General features: G+C 36.8%; 1 protein-coding gene across 1 annotated transcript in view; it reads left to right on the top strand.

The window, feature by feature from the left end:
* Positions 1–16,997, top strand: part of GPR137C (G protein-coupled receptor 137C) — a 105,262-nt gene that overhangs the window by 71,212 nt on the left and 17,053 nt on the right. The window lies entirely within an intron of this gene.

The following is a 16,997-nucleotide window of genomic DNA, read 5'->3' as shown; positions in this document are numbered from 1 at the left end:
CCTATATATCTTAAGTTCTCAAAAAGAATTTAATTAATCTGAAAATAGAATAAGAATTACTAACCAATAGGATTTCTCAGATAATTTTATTTGAATTGACAATTTTACCTTATTTATGTATCATTCTACTCAGGCTCTGAATAGGATTGAAATCTTTGAGAAATTATATTTTAAATACGATTTCTGGTATTTCTTAGAAATGTATATTATTGAATATAATATAAAATATCATTGGAAATAAATAATGGGCTTTAATTGAGGGGATTTTTTTTAATTATGTGAACAATGATGCGAAGAAAAAGGACAAGGTAAAGTTACAGTGGAAGGATTAATCACCCAAAAAACAGAGTTCTCAGAAGAAATCCCCCTGCTGACACTTTAATTTTGAACTTACAAAGAATATTAAGAAAAATAAAACAGAACCCATGTACAATTACTTTGTCCCTCAAGACCCCAGATTGTAGTACATTATAACATTTCTAGCGATACACAGAGCAATCTAAAGCCATATAAAATTTATGGAACACCTTAAACTTGAAGGCATAGTAGTTTTATACATTTCCATGCACATGCATATTAGTTTAAAGTTAACCTCAAAAAGTATTAAGTGGGTTTTTTTTTTTAAGGTTTAGAGTCAAAGGAGCACAGTAAAAATGATGTTAGAGTGGCAATTATCATTTGCATAGGCCCACCAAAATATGAGCAACATGGAAAGGAAAAGCTTTGGCCTAAATACAAGGAGACCCTACCCCTGAAGTTTCCTGGCATAAGACCAACTCTAGGCTCCAGGCAAACTAGTTTGTCCAATCCAGGTCATTGTTTGTAGTGCCAATACAGTTTTGTTTTTCACTCAGTCTCTGTTGTTGGTATCATGTTTCTGTTTTGAAGATCCTGGAATCTGTATATCCTACATTGAAGTCAGGGTGGTGCGGAGCGTCTTGAGGGGATTTTTTTTTTTAGAAACTTTTCTCTTTCATTTGCATAAGCAGGATAAATAATGCTCTGTTGCTAACACTATGCGTTATTAATTTAGTAAAAGTATTAAGGATTTTGGTTTTGGTTTTGTTGGTTTTTTTGTTATGGAGCCACACCAGTGCCTCAGGGGTTATTCCTGGTTTGCACTCAACAATTACTCCTGGTGGGTTCAGTGAACTATAGGATGAATATAAAGGTTGAATCTAGGTTGGCTCAATATACTATCTTTCTGGCCCAATAATTTTGGTGTTCAAAATAAGCTATAAGATAACCAATTATTTATATTTGATTTATGTAATCATATTGTTCTATTTTCTCTCAGGAGAATTTTTATTCTTTTTTTTTTTTTTTTTTTGGTTTTTGGGCTACACCCGGCTATGCTCAGGAGTTACTCCTGGCTGTCTGCTCAGAAATAGCTCCTGGCAGGCATGGGGGACCTTATGGGATACCAGGATTCGAACCAACCGCCTTTGGTCCTGGATCGGCTGCTTGCAAGGCAAACGCCGCTGTGCTATCTCTTCGGGCCCAAGAATTTTTATTCTTATTTGCCTCATTTTTATTTGTATAATTTCTGTGGTAAACCTAACTTACTTTATTATAAAAATTAATATTAAATTAATATTAAAAGTATTTATTATTAAGTATTAATATTAAATTAATATTAAAATCTGATAAAATTATCTTTTAATACTCTTTCTGATATCAGTAAATACTAATATTTCTAATATTTTAAAAAGCATGTCATTTTGAGGTGGCCGGAGAGATAGCATGGAGATAAGGCAAAGAACCAGGAAGTAACCCCCTGAGTATTGTCGGTTGTGACCCAAAAAAACCAAAAACAAAAAAAAAAAAAAGCATATTACTTTAATTGGCTTAAATAAATAGCATATAAAGATATAAATTGTTAGCAGATGCTTAGTTTCTATAATGATAAATTAAAAAATATTCTTTATATTTAATATTTCTACTCAAAGGAAAAGTAGAAATAAAATTAAAATTTTTAGGCTAACATCTCTAGTTAGAGATATTTGCAATCTTATATTATTTGTTTTGTATTTGCATATAACATTATTTTAATTTTCCAGGATATAATCTTATACTTCAATGTCTATATATATACCTACATTGTTATTACCACCTTCATTTAACCCTCTTCACAACATTTAGTCCCTTTACCTTTGTATTCTAATAATCACCTATTTTATTATCAGAAGCTGAGAGTCTATTTTTACTGTTTATTTTCCACACGAGTGGAAACATATGATCTTTGTCTCTTTAAACTATTCTGTGTGATTTAGTATAATGCCTCTCAAAGTAGCAAGATTTTTCACACACACACAGCTGAGAAGTGTTCTATTGTGTATGTATGTATTCCACTTTTGTGTTATGTACAAGTGGATAACCGTACCTATTAATGGGCATTTAGATTATTTTCATACTTGGCGACTATAAATAGCAACTGTAGTAATTGGGTATGTGTAAATATCTTCTCAAGTTAGAGATTTTTATATTTTTGGATAAATTCACAGAAATAGAATTATATAATTAATGCTTTTTATATATATATATGTCTAAATAAGAGTGTGAAAGCAATCAGTATCTGATACTTCAGATCAGCTTGTCTTGAGGAAAGGGACAAAAACAGGAGGGGGGTTAGAATCAGCTTGTCTTCCAGCCCAATTAGTCATATGCAAATAATACATTCTCAAGGCCAGTGCAATAGCACTGTGCATTGGGTGTTTGCCTTGTACATGGCCGACCCAGGTTCAATCCTCAGCATCCCATATGGTCCCTTATGGTCCTCAGAGCCTGCCAGGAGTAATTTCTGAGGGCAGAGCCAGGAGTAATCCTTGAGTAATGTCAGATATGGCCAAAAAAAATAAAGTAAAATAAAATAATAATAAAATAAAACAAAAACAACAAAATAATAATAATTTTTTGTTTGTTTTGGGCCACACCCAGCCACTCAGGGTTACTCTTGGCTCTGCCCTCAGAAATTACTCCTGGCAAGCTCAGGAGACCATATGAGATACGTGGGATGGAACCCAGGACAACCACTTGCAAGGCAGCGATGCCCTATGCACCGTACTATATTGCTCTAGCCCCACATTCTCCTTATCTGCCCTCCTGTGGCCTTCTCCCTTTCCATATCCCTCTCTTTGAAAGCCTCCTATGCTCCAGTTCTAATAGCTTCTATGTATATCTTTCTGTCCCATATTCTCTAAGCCCTTGATCCATATTAATTGATATATTGGATTAGAAGACGAAATCAGCAATACCTTAAACCGTATGCTGCTTTTACCCAGAACAGTAGCAATCATATAAACATATTTATTTTATGCATTCATCTGATACTAAAAATAAAGACCATAAAAGGCCCACAAGTAATAAAACAGTCTAAAAACATTGTTTGTCTCAGTTGTCCAGAGAGAGAAGAAGAGAGAGAGAGAGAAGAGAGAGAGAGAAATGAAGAAGATGAGAAAGACGAGAGAGAGGAAGAGAGAGAAACAGAGTGAGACAGAGAGAGAGAGAAAGAAGTAAAATGTCTGCTTCTGAGGCAGGAGCGAGAGATAAGGGGAGGAAACTGGGTACATTGGTGGTAGGAAATGTGCTCTGGTGAAGGGTGGTGTATATTCTATGACTAAAACTCAACTATGAACAATTTTGTAAATATGGTGCTTAAATAAAGTATTTATATAAAAATTAAATTAAATAGTGTGTCTCTTCAACTACTCTGAAATATGACCTTGTCAAATGCATGGAGGATGATAATGAAGAAATAAGGGCTGTGTCCTCCTCTATAATAAATATGATTGCCACCTTCCCAATATCCCTGCTATAATTTCACTTGTCTCACTGGGATTTATTTAATCCATACTGAGCTTTAGTGCTTCTTTCTTTGTTATTCCCTTTTATATACCCCACATCTTATTTTCTATTCTTTTGCATAGCTGATCCACCACATACATATTTGTACTGGTTTTGAAAATTTATTCTTAAAATAAAAGGTTTATATCTTTTATCTACCTTGAAGTTCAGATTTTTTTTTGTTTCATTTTTGTTATAGTTTTGTTTGGGGTTACACTCAGCTGTGCGCAGAGCTCACTCCTGGCTCTGTACTCAGGGTTTACTCATGGTGAGGCTCAGGAGACCATAAAGGGTGATGAGCATCGAACCTAGGTCAGCCAAGTATAAGGCAAATGCTGTACTCTCTGCTATCTCTTTAGCCCTCACGTATTTTTTATAAATCCTATAATTCTGAATTAACCAGTATTTTTGTTTTTTTTTTCTCATAATTAGAAATTTTACTAAATAAAAGCCATTTCCTCCGTAATGTTGGTAAGATCAAAGTAGCCTTTGATTTAATGGTTTTGGAGGTTTTACTAAAGCGAGGCTCCCAAGCAGTGCTGGGAGGCTTCCAGAGTCACCTGCATAGTTGGGGAGGCCTTGTATTGCTCTAATACAAGATCTAATACAAGACCACTGAGCATGCCCACCAGACCTTTACGTTACCATCTCAGATCTATAGATGATTTCATTGTGCCTTAGAAACATAACAATATTTTTAAAACTCTTGTATTTGTATTTATCAAAATTAATTTTAAATATAAATTTTGTAATTATTACAATAAATTACTAATTGAAGCTTATTTTTAATGCTTAGTTTGGCATTTTAGTCTAAAACAAATTGCATTGTGAGATATATTTTGAAAAATTATGATCTGGGGACCAGAGAGATAGCACAGTGGCAAGGCATTAGCCTTGTAAGCAGCCAATCCAGGATGGATGGTGGTTCAGATCGCAGCATCCCATATGGTCTCCCGAGTCTGCCAGGAGCAACTTCTAAATGCAGAGCCAGGAGTAACCCCTGAGTGCCACAGAGTGTGACCCAAAATCAAAAAAAAAAAAAGAAAAGAAAAGAAAAATTATGATCAGGGGTTAGTTTCTGGATGAATAGCTTCTATTGGATCAACTTTCCAAAGATAGCAATAACAAATTCTGGACCAAATATGAAAAGCACTGAAGGTACTAGGAACAACCATTTACAGGGCTCTCAAACTCAATTTACTTGCGAGCCGCAGGTGGCAAAGTTGGGGTGATCTTTGAGTGCAAAGTCAGTAGTAAGCTTTGAACAATGGGGGCTGTGACCCAAACAACTAAAACAAAACAAAACAAAAACAGATTCCTCTAGGACAGGGCCACAAAATGTTGTATGGAGGGCCACAAACGGGCCGCAGGCCGCAAGTTTGAGATCCCTGAAGAAATGACACTGAGTGAGTTTCCTGGTTTTTACAGCTTATAGCCTGAGAGAAGTACCTATCCATGGGTCAAAAATTGAAGATACACGAGCTGTTTTATCTGCTTGAAGAACAAGAAGTCAAAATTCATAGAAAGTGAAAAAATCTCTGGACGAAGAAATCCAGAGAGAATTTTAAATTGTGATCATAAATTCTACCAAAATTTTCTCTCATACATGAATATGTGCATAACATACTCCAAGCAGCATGAATATAGGTAACTTAGATTCTATCTATTATTTAGACATGGAATACAGTTGGGAATTTGAGTCATTTTGCTTTCCTTTTTTTTTTTTTTTTTTTTTTTTTGGTTTTTGGGCCACACCCGGCAGTGCTCAGGGGTTACTCCTGGCTGTCTGCTCAGAAATAGCTCCTGGCAGGCACGGGGGACCATATGGGACACCGGGATTCGAACCAACCACCTTTGGTCCTGGATCGGCTGCTTGCAAGGCAAACGCCCCTGTGCTATCTCTCCGGGCCCCATTTTGCTTTTCTTATTTTTTATTTTTTGCTTTTTATTTGGTTTGGATTTTGGTTTGGCACCATACCTGGTAATACTTAGAAATTACTTCTGTCACTCCATCCTAATAAAGTCATTTTTTTTTAAATATGAAAAAAAAAAAGAAATTACTTCTGGGGCCAGAGTAGTGGAACAATTGTAGAGCCTTGCACGCAGCTAACCTAAGATGGACTGCGATTCAATCCCTCAGTGTCCCATATGGTCCCCCAAGCTAGGAGCAATTTCTGAGTGCATAGCCAGGTGTAACCCCTGAGCATCACCAGGTGTAGCACAAAAATAAAAACAAAACAAAATGACAACAAAAAAGAAATTACTCCTGGCTTGCAGTCATGAATTACTCCTAGTAGTACTCAGGGACTATATGGGATGTCAGGGATAGAGCCCAGGTCAGCCACATGCAAGGCAAGTCTCTGCCTGCTGTACTATATTCTTGACCCTGGTTTGATTTTTTTAAATAAATCTATGCTTTTCAGAGGAATATGATAGAATCCAAACTGCATCATTCACGATGTCCAGCACACATTGCAAAGTTACTAGATACATAAAGAAACAGAAAGAACATATTCAAGGCCAAAAAATCAAAACTCAAAAAGGATTCAAGAAAGGCAGTCCCTTTAGGATAACTTGATGTTGAATTTACTTATTTTATCAGAAAAAGATTTCATAATATGCCCAAACATAAAAAGTAAATTATATTTGAATAAAAATAAGAAATTTGAACAAATATAAAAACTATTTAAATAAATTCTATAGCCATGGTGTTTCAGGACCAGGAGTAATCCCTGAGCACAACAACTAGGTGTGGCCCCAAAAATAAAAAAAATTATTAAAAATATAAAAAAATTGGGGCTGGAAAGGTGGCACTAGAGGTAAGGTGTCTGCCTTACAAGCGCTAGCCAAGGAAGGAACATGGTTCGATCCCCCGGCGTCCCATATGGTCTCCCCAAGCCAGGGGCAATTTCTGAGCGCTTAGCCAGGAGTAACCCCTGAGCATCAAATGGGTGTGGCCCAAAAATACCAAAAAGTAAAAAAATAAAAAATTATGTAATAAGAATTAAGTGTAAGAGCTAAAGATAAAAAATAATCATACTAATTTAGAAATCAATAGAAAGTATTGATTTTAAAGAAACTCAAGGATAAGGACAAAAGATAAGTAAAGATTAGAAATAATGTCTATATGCCAAATTATAAATAGAATCCCCCCCAAAATAACAGAGAGGAAGAAATTGATGTTGGAAAATATTTGAAGAAATAAATGACGGTTGAAATAAAGGTAAATAAAACCTAATTGCATCCCAAAGTTCTTAAAAAAAAAAAAAAAAGGAAAAGGAAAATTTGAGAACAAAGTACTTTGACACATGTAGGAAAACATTAATTCAAATGATCACTCTCCTTTAGAAATAATAGGAGCCACGGCCCGGAGAGATAGCACAGCGGCGTTTGCCTTGCAAGCAGCCGATCCAGGACCAAAGGTGGTTGGTTCGAATCCCTGTGTCCCATATGGTCCCCCGTGCCTGCCAGGAGCTATTTCTGAGCAGACAGCCAGGAGTAACCCTGAGCATAGCCGGATGTGGCCCAAAAAACCAAAAAAAAAAAAAAAAAAGAAATAATAGGAGCCAGAAGACATGGAAACAATATATTTTAAGTGCTAAAAGAAAAATATGTCAATTCTGAAAACTACATTCAGTAAAAATGCCTAATAAACAATCAGAAATAAAGATCAAAGAAAAATTTTTTCAGATAGAAGAAAATTGGGGCTTGAGAGATAGTATGGAGGCAGGGCATTTGCCTTGCATGCAGAAGAATGGTGGTTTGAATCCCGGCATCCCATATGGTCCCCCCATGCCCTGCCAGGAGCGATTTCTGAGCATGGAGCCAGGAGTAATTCCTGAGTGCTGTCGGGTGTGACCCAAGAACCAAAAAAAAAAAAAAAAGAAGAAGAAGAAAGAAAGAAAAAGAAAGAAAGAAAGAAAGAAAGAAAGAAAAAGAAAGAAAGAAAGAAAGAAAGAAGAAAGAAAGAAAGAGAGAGAGAGAGAGAGAGAGAGAGAGAGAGAGAAAGAAAGAAAGAAAGAAAGAAAGAAGAAAGAAAGAAAGAAGAAAGAAGAAGAAAGAAAGAAAGAAAGAAAGAAAGAAAGAAAGAAAGAAAGAAAAGAAAGAAAGAAGAAAGAAAGAAATGCTATGAAAATTCTACAGACTGAAAGGAATAAAATCATTTTGAATTTCAACTCTTTAGAATAAACGAAGAATATGATATATAGTACATATGTAGTAACTACAATTTCTTTTTTTCTTTTTTTTTTTTTTTTTTGGATTTTGGGTCACACCGGCAGCGCTCAGGTGTTACTCCTGGCTCTACGCTCAGAAATCGCTCCTGGCAGGCTCGGGGGACCATATGGGATGCCGGGATTCAAACCACCGTCCTTCTACATACAAGGCAAACTCACTACCTCCATGCTATCTCTCCAGCCCCCTACAATTTCGTAATTTATATAAAACAACTTATACAAGGCCAAGAGTGGTGGTGCAAGCAGTGAGGTGTCTGCCTTGCAAGCGCTAGCTGAGGACTGACTGCGGTTTGATCCCTGGCATCCCAAATGGTCCCCCAAGCCAGGAACCATTTCTGAGCACATATCCAGGAGTAATCCCTGAGCGTCACCATGTGTGGCCCAAAAAAACAAAAACAAAAAACCTTATACATAGCAAAAATATAATGTGAGACTTATATAAATGTATTATGTAATTTTATGTATATTTTGTAACACCACACTAAAAAAGGCAAAGGAGCAAATGAACCTATATAATAGCAACATTCTTAATTTTTTATGAAGTGGTATAATATTCGATATTATACCATAAAAATCTAAGGACATATACTGTAATCACTAGAGGTTCTCATACCTTTTGGTCTCAAGACCTCATGAAACTCCTAAAAATATTAAAGACTCCAAAGAAGTTTAATCTACATTATAAAAATAATGAAAATTAATTCTAAAAACATTGATTTATTTAAATATAAATAATAAATCCATTATATGTAATACAAATAAGTGTTCGACTTAAAATAGTTTTCAAGCGAAGTTAGAAAACTGACATTTCACATTTTGCAAATCTCATTGTATTAATGGAAGACAGCCTGATTTTCATGTCTGCTTTTGCATTCAATCTGTTATGATATGTTGTTTAGGTTGAAGTATATGAAGAAAATGCATCCTCACACATAATGTAGTTGGAAAATGGAGGAGAATTTTAATAGCCTTTTCAAATAATTATGGATATTCTTCCTTAATACTACACCAAAACTCCGAAGTGGAGGTTTCTTAAGGTTAGTTGCCAGGTGAAATCAGAAGCCATATTAGTGAATTTTTTGTACTGAACATCTGAATTTCTTTTTTTTTTGTTGTTGTTGTTGTTGTTGTTGTTTTGGGCCACACCTGGCAGTGCTCAGGGGTTACTCCTGGCTGTCTGCTCAGAAATAGCTCCTGGCAGGCACGGGGGACCATATGGGATACCGGGATTCGAACCAACCACCTTAGGTCCTAGATCGGCTGCTTGCAAGGCAAACACCGCTGTGCTATCTCTCCAGGCCCTCATCTGAATTTCTTAATCTGTCATTGTTCTTTTGAATGATTTTGTAACATAATATATTGATTTTTTTAAAAGATAGGTCATGGATCTTCAAAATTGCAATACATTTAATTAGATAATGTCCAGATCATATTTGTTGACATCACGACATCACTGCCAATCTTATCAGAGTCTTCTTTAGGAAAGGTGCCAGTGTATCTTGTAAATGCTTAAAAGTTTTTTAAAATTCTGATTTTTACTTTGGGGACAAGAGCAATAGCACAGTAGGTAAGGTGTTCGTTTGCCTTGCACACTACCAACCCAGGTTCAATCCCCAGCATCCCATATGGCCCCTGAGTCTGCCAGGAGTGGTTTCTGAGCAGGGACTCAGGGAGTAGACCCTGAACATTGCTGAAACAAAAACATACAAAAGAAATAATGTTGATATGTTATTATTGACAATATAGTCAGATGTGTTTCAAGTGAAAGCTTCATTTCATTTATTTTGGGAAAAATATGCTAATAATCAAGTCTGAATGCTCATTGTTTGTTGCCATAGTTGTACATTAAGTTAAAAATGATGTTCCATTCTAAAACATGTGACTAGTACAGTTTACTAATACAGCAATGATATAACTGCTTTTCCTCAGAACAATTTCTGTACTTCAATCTACAGTAGAATTGTTTTAAGTATACACTTTCTCAAATAATACATTAAAATAGTAGTTCAATCCATATAAACAAAAAAAAATTTCAATAAAATAAACAGGTAGCTCAAGGTCCATAATTAGTATATTGGAGCCAGATAAATGGCATAATGAATAGGCCATCTGGGACACAGTGATCCTGGCTCATGGCATCCCATAGAGTCGCCCAAGCCCACTAGGAGTGATTCCCGAATTTGGCTAGGAGTAAGCCCTGAGCATTTGCTGGGTATGACCCAAAACCAAACAAACAAAAACAATTTTAATATATATTCCCTACCTTTTCAATGATATGATTAAATCAGAAAATCACTTTCTTTGTTTAATAACATGTTATTGAATGACTACTTACAGAAATTTACTATTTCAGGAACAGAACTCCATACTTCCTTGTATGTATGTACATGCCTCACTACACCAACCTCCAAAAGTGCATCATCCCACTATCAAAATGGAATTCCTGGCACTCTTTTTTAACTGGGAATGTATAGTAGTAAAGAATACAATATAAAATTTGATATTAGTGCTTTTATTTATATTAACAACTAGCAGTTTTGCCCACCATTACCTTTGCAATATTAATGTAAATATGAATAAAGTTGACACAGTAGACAAGAGAGTTTTTAATCACTGAATATTTGTATTACTACTTATGTTTCTTCCTGGTCATTAACAAAAGTATTTGCTTTTTCTTCTTAGTTATGTTTTGTTTTGTTTTTAGAGGCCACATCCAGCAATGCTCAGGGCTGATTCCTGGTTCTGCACACAGGAATCACTCCTGGCTGTGCTTAGGACTGTCTAGGATGCTGGAGATCAAATCCTGGTCAGACATATACAAGAAAGTACCCCACCAATTTCCTTTACTATCTGTCTGATCCCAAACCAGAATATTTTCTTGAGTGCTTTCTTGGTATTGACACTTGATAGATACAAATAAAATTAACTCTATTTAGTTGTAACTCATAATTATAGCTCTACACAAGCTCTTAATGTTTTCAGTTAATTATTATTTTTATTTTGAATAGTATTTAGTTGTTCATGGTTCTATGCCCAGGGGTCATTTCTGGCTGTGCCCAGGAGACCATATATGGTGTCAAAGATTGAGCCTGAGTTGGCCTGAGTTGGCCAGCAAGCACATTGCCCACTGGACTATCTCTGACCCCTAAATTATGTATTTATTTATTTATTTATTTACTTATTTATTTTGGAGCTGCACTTGATTGTGCTCAGTCTTTACTCCTGATTTTGCACTGAAGGATCGCTCCTGGCTATACTCTTGAGACTATATTGGAGAGTCAGGGATCAATCCCAGATCAGCTACATGCAAGTCAAGTGTCCTCCCCCCTTGAATTATCTTCCAAACCCCTCAGTGAAACTTTTAATTGGTGAATTTTCTGTATTGTTAGAAAATGCCATGCCATAATTTATTTTATGAACTTTCCTCTGTAGATTTCCTGCAATATTACCCAGATAGGCTTTACTATTGTGTGTAGTTTACCAGAAATGCTGTATAGTAACTTTGCTTGAAAAATGCTTGAAGAGCTTTCATATATGGCTGGGGGGGGGTATATTTTTCTGTTGGAAAATTTTACTATACCTATGTTTAAAATATCAATTCCTGGCTAGATCAATAGTACAGCAGATAGTGCCCTTGTTTGCTGGCATATGACCTGGGTTCAATCTTCAGCACCCCATCTTAGCTTATGAGCCTGCAGGAATGATTCCTGAGTACAGAACCAGAAGTAAATCCTAAGCACTGCAAAGTGTGGTATTAAACTCTGCCCCCCCTCATAAAAAAAAAAAAACCTAAAATCTCAATCCCTTTTGTTTTATCTATGAATGGTTGACTTCAAAATGGTTCTATAACTTAATTTAAACCATGAAGCTATTCAAAAATATTATATCAAAGAAGAAATAAGGGCAATTGCTAATATTTTAAAGCCTTTTGATAGGTTTTTATCTATTCCATTTGTTAACAAAAAAGTTAATTTCAGAGAAAGATTTTTTTGTTTTGTTTTGTTTTGTTTTTTGGGCCACACCCAGTAGTGCTCAGGGGTTACTATTGTCTATCTGCTCAGAAATAGCTCCTGGCAGGCACGGGGGACCATACAGGACGCTGGGATTCTAACCAACCACCTTAAGTCCTGGATAGGCTGCTTGCAAGGCAAACGCCACTGTGCTATCTCTCCGGCCCCTCAGAGAAAGATTTATCTCTACTGACTTGGAGAACTCTCTGACACTATTTTTCCTGGCATTGAGGAAGCAAATAGTAAAGCTGTGAAAGAAAAAGGTTTTCAGTTGTGGTAAAATATTTATAAAATTTTATCATGTCTTAATGACCTGGCTCAGGCCTCAGAAGAACGGGTGTTGTCCATTCACTCCTGAACCAGGAGTTCAGTGAAGGCCATTTATGAAACAACCATGGTTGTCTATAACATCACCTGGAAGCAACCCTCTACCAGGGAAGATCCTATCGCTGCCCTGGCATCGACCTACTCCAAAAAGAGTTCCCTTAACACCCAGAAGATTTAACAACAACAACCTTCTTTCAGGGCAGGGCTCTCTGCATTGCCCTCTAATTGTGAGGTGAAACTAGAGGATGCTCCACATCATCCTGACTTCAATATAGAATATGCACAGAATCCAGGATCTTTAATACAGAAACCTGACACCAACAACAGCGACTGTGTGGGGGGTGGGGAGAGATTATTGGCACTACAGACAATGACTTGGTTGGACTACCTAGTATGCCTGGAGCCTAGAGTGGTCTTATGCCAGAAAACTTCAGGGGTAAGGTCTCCTTGTATTTAGACCAAGGCCTTTCCTTTCCATGTCCCCCATATTTTGCTGGGCCTATGCAAATAACAATTGCCACTCTAACATCATTTTTACTGTATTTCTTTAACTTTCATTCTTTAATAAAAAAAAGAGAGAAGAAAAGCTTATTAAACCTTCTAGGCCTTTAAAACAAATTTTTTATCATGTCTTTCATGTCCAGTTCTACAGTAGCTTTAAGTACTTTCATATTGTATAGTCATCACCACCACCATTTTCAGAATAGTTTCATCACTTTATGTTGAAATTCTCTACTCCTTAAACAGTAACTTCCCAATTTATCCTAATAATCCATTCTTGAATATGAAATATATAAAATCTAATGTTAGAATAAAAAATAACTTTTAGGGAACCGGAGCGATAGTACAGTGGAAAGGCATTTGCCATGCATGATGCCAACACAGGATTGTCCCTGGTTAGAATCCTGGGCCCATATAGTCCCGCAAATCTGCCAAGAGCGACTTCTGAGCACAGAGCCAGGAGTAACTCCTGAGCACCATCAGGTGTGACCCAAAAACCAAAATAATAATAATAATAATAATAACTTTTAAAATATTTTATATCATGGCCAGAGAAATAGTGTGGAGTTTAGAGCACTTGGCATGCACGCCACTCTCCTGTGTTTAATTACCAGCACCCCATATAGTCTCCTGAACCCTGCCAGGAGTGATTCCCAAATGCAGAGCCAGAAATAAGCCCTGGGCATTGCTGCTGTGGCCCCAAAACCAAAAACAACATTTTAAAATAAATAAAAATTTACATGAGTGCAGGTAGGGCAGAGAATAGATCACTATGATAATGATAGTTGGAAATGATCACTCTAGACAAATACTGGGTGCTGAAAGGAATAAAGTAAGTTAAAGTAATAGGTATGATAACCCATTAGTAACAATAGTACAAATACAGTGTCTAAGAGAGAGAGAGATGTCTGCCATAGGCAGGGAGGGATGAGTTTACAGGGAGAGGGTGGGAGGGAAACTGGGGACATTAGTGGTAAGAAATGTGCACTGGTGAAGAGTGCTGTACATTATATGATTGATATACATTATATGTTTAATAATGATATACATTATATGTTCAATAATGAACAACTTCGTAACTATATTTCATGGTGATTGAATTAAAGAATTTATAAAAATAAAACATCAAAGAAATGGGGAGAAGAAATGAATTGAAGTTTCCTCAAAGAATATATCCAGATGGTGCATCACTTTTTAGAAAATTGCAAATCAAAACAAGGAGAAGGAAGCAATGAGAACAAAGGAGAACAATGAGAATGACACACATCAAGAAGAACCAGTCCTGATGTGGATGTGAGGTAAAAGGAAGACTCTTCCAAAACTAATAGTCGATTGGTTCAACCATTTTTGGAAACAATATGAAAACTTCTCAAAATGCTAAGAATTCTGCTTAGGACACAGTTCCACTGCTTGACATCTACATCGAGGACCCCAAAACTCTACTTAGAAAAGATATTTGTGCTTTAATGTTTATTGCAATACTATTCACAATAGCCAACATTTAGAAATACACTAAGTGTCCAAGAACAGATGAGTGGATAAATAAACTATAGCCTACTTACACAATGGAATACTATTGGCTATATGAACTGATGAATTCATTCAATTTGTTACTACATGGATTGCCCTGGAAAGTATCATGCTAGTTGAAGAAATTCAGAAGTAGAGGGACAGATAAGGAATGGTTTCTCCCGTATGTGGACTAAAGAATGCATTGTAAAGGAATAACAGATAAAATGACCAAAGGCTACAGAACTTGATAACTGGTCTATTGTACTGAGATCAGGACTATACTTATCATGGAGGGTATAAAGGTAGGATGGCTACAGACTGCATAAAATAATTAATTACAGGGCTGGAGTGATAGCACAGCAGTAGGGCATTTGCCTTGCATGCTGCTGACCCAGTACGGACCTGGGTTCAATCCCTGTCATCCGATATGGTCCTCCAAAGCCAGGAGAGATTTCTGAGCACTTAGCCAAGAGTAACCACTGAGTGTCACTGGGTGTGGCCCAAAAAACAAAAAGAAAAGAAGAAAAATTCAAAATATACCATACATATAGATATATAAGTGAAAAAGTTTAAAGCTTATAAAAGAAAATAGAAAGGAAAATTTACAGTTTGATTATAGGGAGATTTCTTAGGTCATGAGGAAAGTACTACAAAAATAATTGTGTGCTGGGGAATAGAACACATACCTCATTTGGCCTGGGTTTGATTCCTAGCAGCACTAAATTAAAAAGTTAATTAACTTAAAAATGAAAAAGTTTGGGGGGGGCGGAGCAGTGGCGAAAGCGGTAGGGTGTTTATCTTGCCACATGCTAACCTAGGACGGAGTATGGTTCTATCCCCCATCGTCCCATATGGTCCCCCAAGCCAGGAGCGATTTCTGAGCACATAACCAGGAGTAAGCCCTGAGCATCACTGAGTATGGCTCCAAAACCAAAAAGAAAAAAGAAAAATGTTCACTACAAAGACAAAAGACTAGGAAAGTGTAAAGGCAGATCATAAACTTGAAAAGTTATGATACATATACATGTAATATTCATTTTCCTGTTTATATAGAGATCTCCTAAAACTATTAAAGACAGGGGCTGGAGAGATAGCATGGAGGTAAGGCATTTGCCTTTCATGCAGAAGGATGATGGTTCGAATCCTGGAATTCCATATGGTCCTCCCTGCCTGCCAGGAGAGATTTCTGAGCATAGAGCCAGGAATAACCCCTGCACATTGCCAGATGTGACCCAAAAACCAAAAGAAAAAAAAAAACTATTAAAGGCAGTACAGCTCAGAAGTAGCCAAAATACTTTAATAGAATATTTACACAGAAGCTATACTAAGATCAATAAGAATACTGTCACTAATCATTGAGGAAGCTTTAATTTTTTTGTTTTTTGGGGGGATCACATCTCTTGAGGCTCAGGGGTCTCTCCTGATTCTGCATTTAGAAATCACACCTGGTGGGCTCCAGGGACTATATGGGATGCCGGGGATGGAACCCAGGTCAGCCTCATGCAAGGCACTCTACCCTCTGTGTTATCACTCTACCTCCCAAATATTCATTTTTTAAAAGGTTATATACTACCACATATCTACCAACACAGAAAATATTAAAAGGACTGTCTAGGAAGTGGAGAGGTAGAACTCTAAGACTTTGTTGGCCACTGTAAGATTGTACAATCATTTGGGGAAAGCTTTAGCAGTTTTTAATACAATTAAACTGGTAGCCTACTACATGACCCAGGAGTTCCACACTTAGGTAATTTCCCCAAAAAATATTTCCAAAAGAAAGATTAGTTTAGGAATGCTCATAAAACTTATCTGTCAACAGTGCAGGGGAACCTTTCACCCTGAACATTTGTCATGGGGACTCGACTTAGACCTCAGTTGATCAGACATTGACCCTTCAACCCCATTTTTTTGGAACCAGCACAATTTTCTGTGCCAGCACCAGGAATCAAACTCCCCCCAGGGGAGGCCCTAATGCCCTAATGCCACCCTGGTACCAATTTGCTCCAGGGAGGTTCATATGACACACTGATGATGAGGAAACAAAAACAACTTGCTTTAAGGGAAGGTTTCCTTGCCACACCACCTAACAGTGAGATAAAATCAGAAGATGCTCCGTGACATCCCAGTCTCAACATAGGATGTGTAAAAACCAAGATCCCTAATTACAGAAGCCTGACTTGCCACAACCGCGTCTTAGTAGAACTTTTCATGGGACCATGAAAAAAGACCTTGGGGTTGGGCAATTATTATGCCTGGATCCTGTAGACACCCTGTTATTTTAGGCCCAGAGTATTTACTTTCTAATTTTCCCAATGTTTGCTTTGTCTATGAAAAAAAAAAAGCCACACCCATCCCCTTTTATTTTTACATTTTATTCATATCTTCTAGATAGGGGCTCCTGCTTTTTTTATAGAACCTTGGGGCATGAATTATTTTATTTTACCCAATTTCTACATTTTTCTACAAATTGAGAAAAGAAAAGTGGATGGGGCGCGGGGGCCATGTGGTCTCAGGTGCATTGGTGGGGAGGGGGAAGTCAGAACTAAATACTTAAGCCAAAGTCAATGAC

The sequence above is a fragment of the Suncus etruscus genome, chromosome 2 (assembly GCF_024139225.1).
Source record: "Suncus etruscus isolate mSunEtr1 chromosome 2, mSunEtr1.pri.cur, whole genome shotgun sequence".
Lineage (NCBI taxonomy): Eukaryota > Metazoa > Chordata > Mammalia > Eulipotyphla > Soricidae > Suncus > Suncus etruscus.
This window is presented reverse-complemented; position numbering and strand designations above follow the sequence as displayed.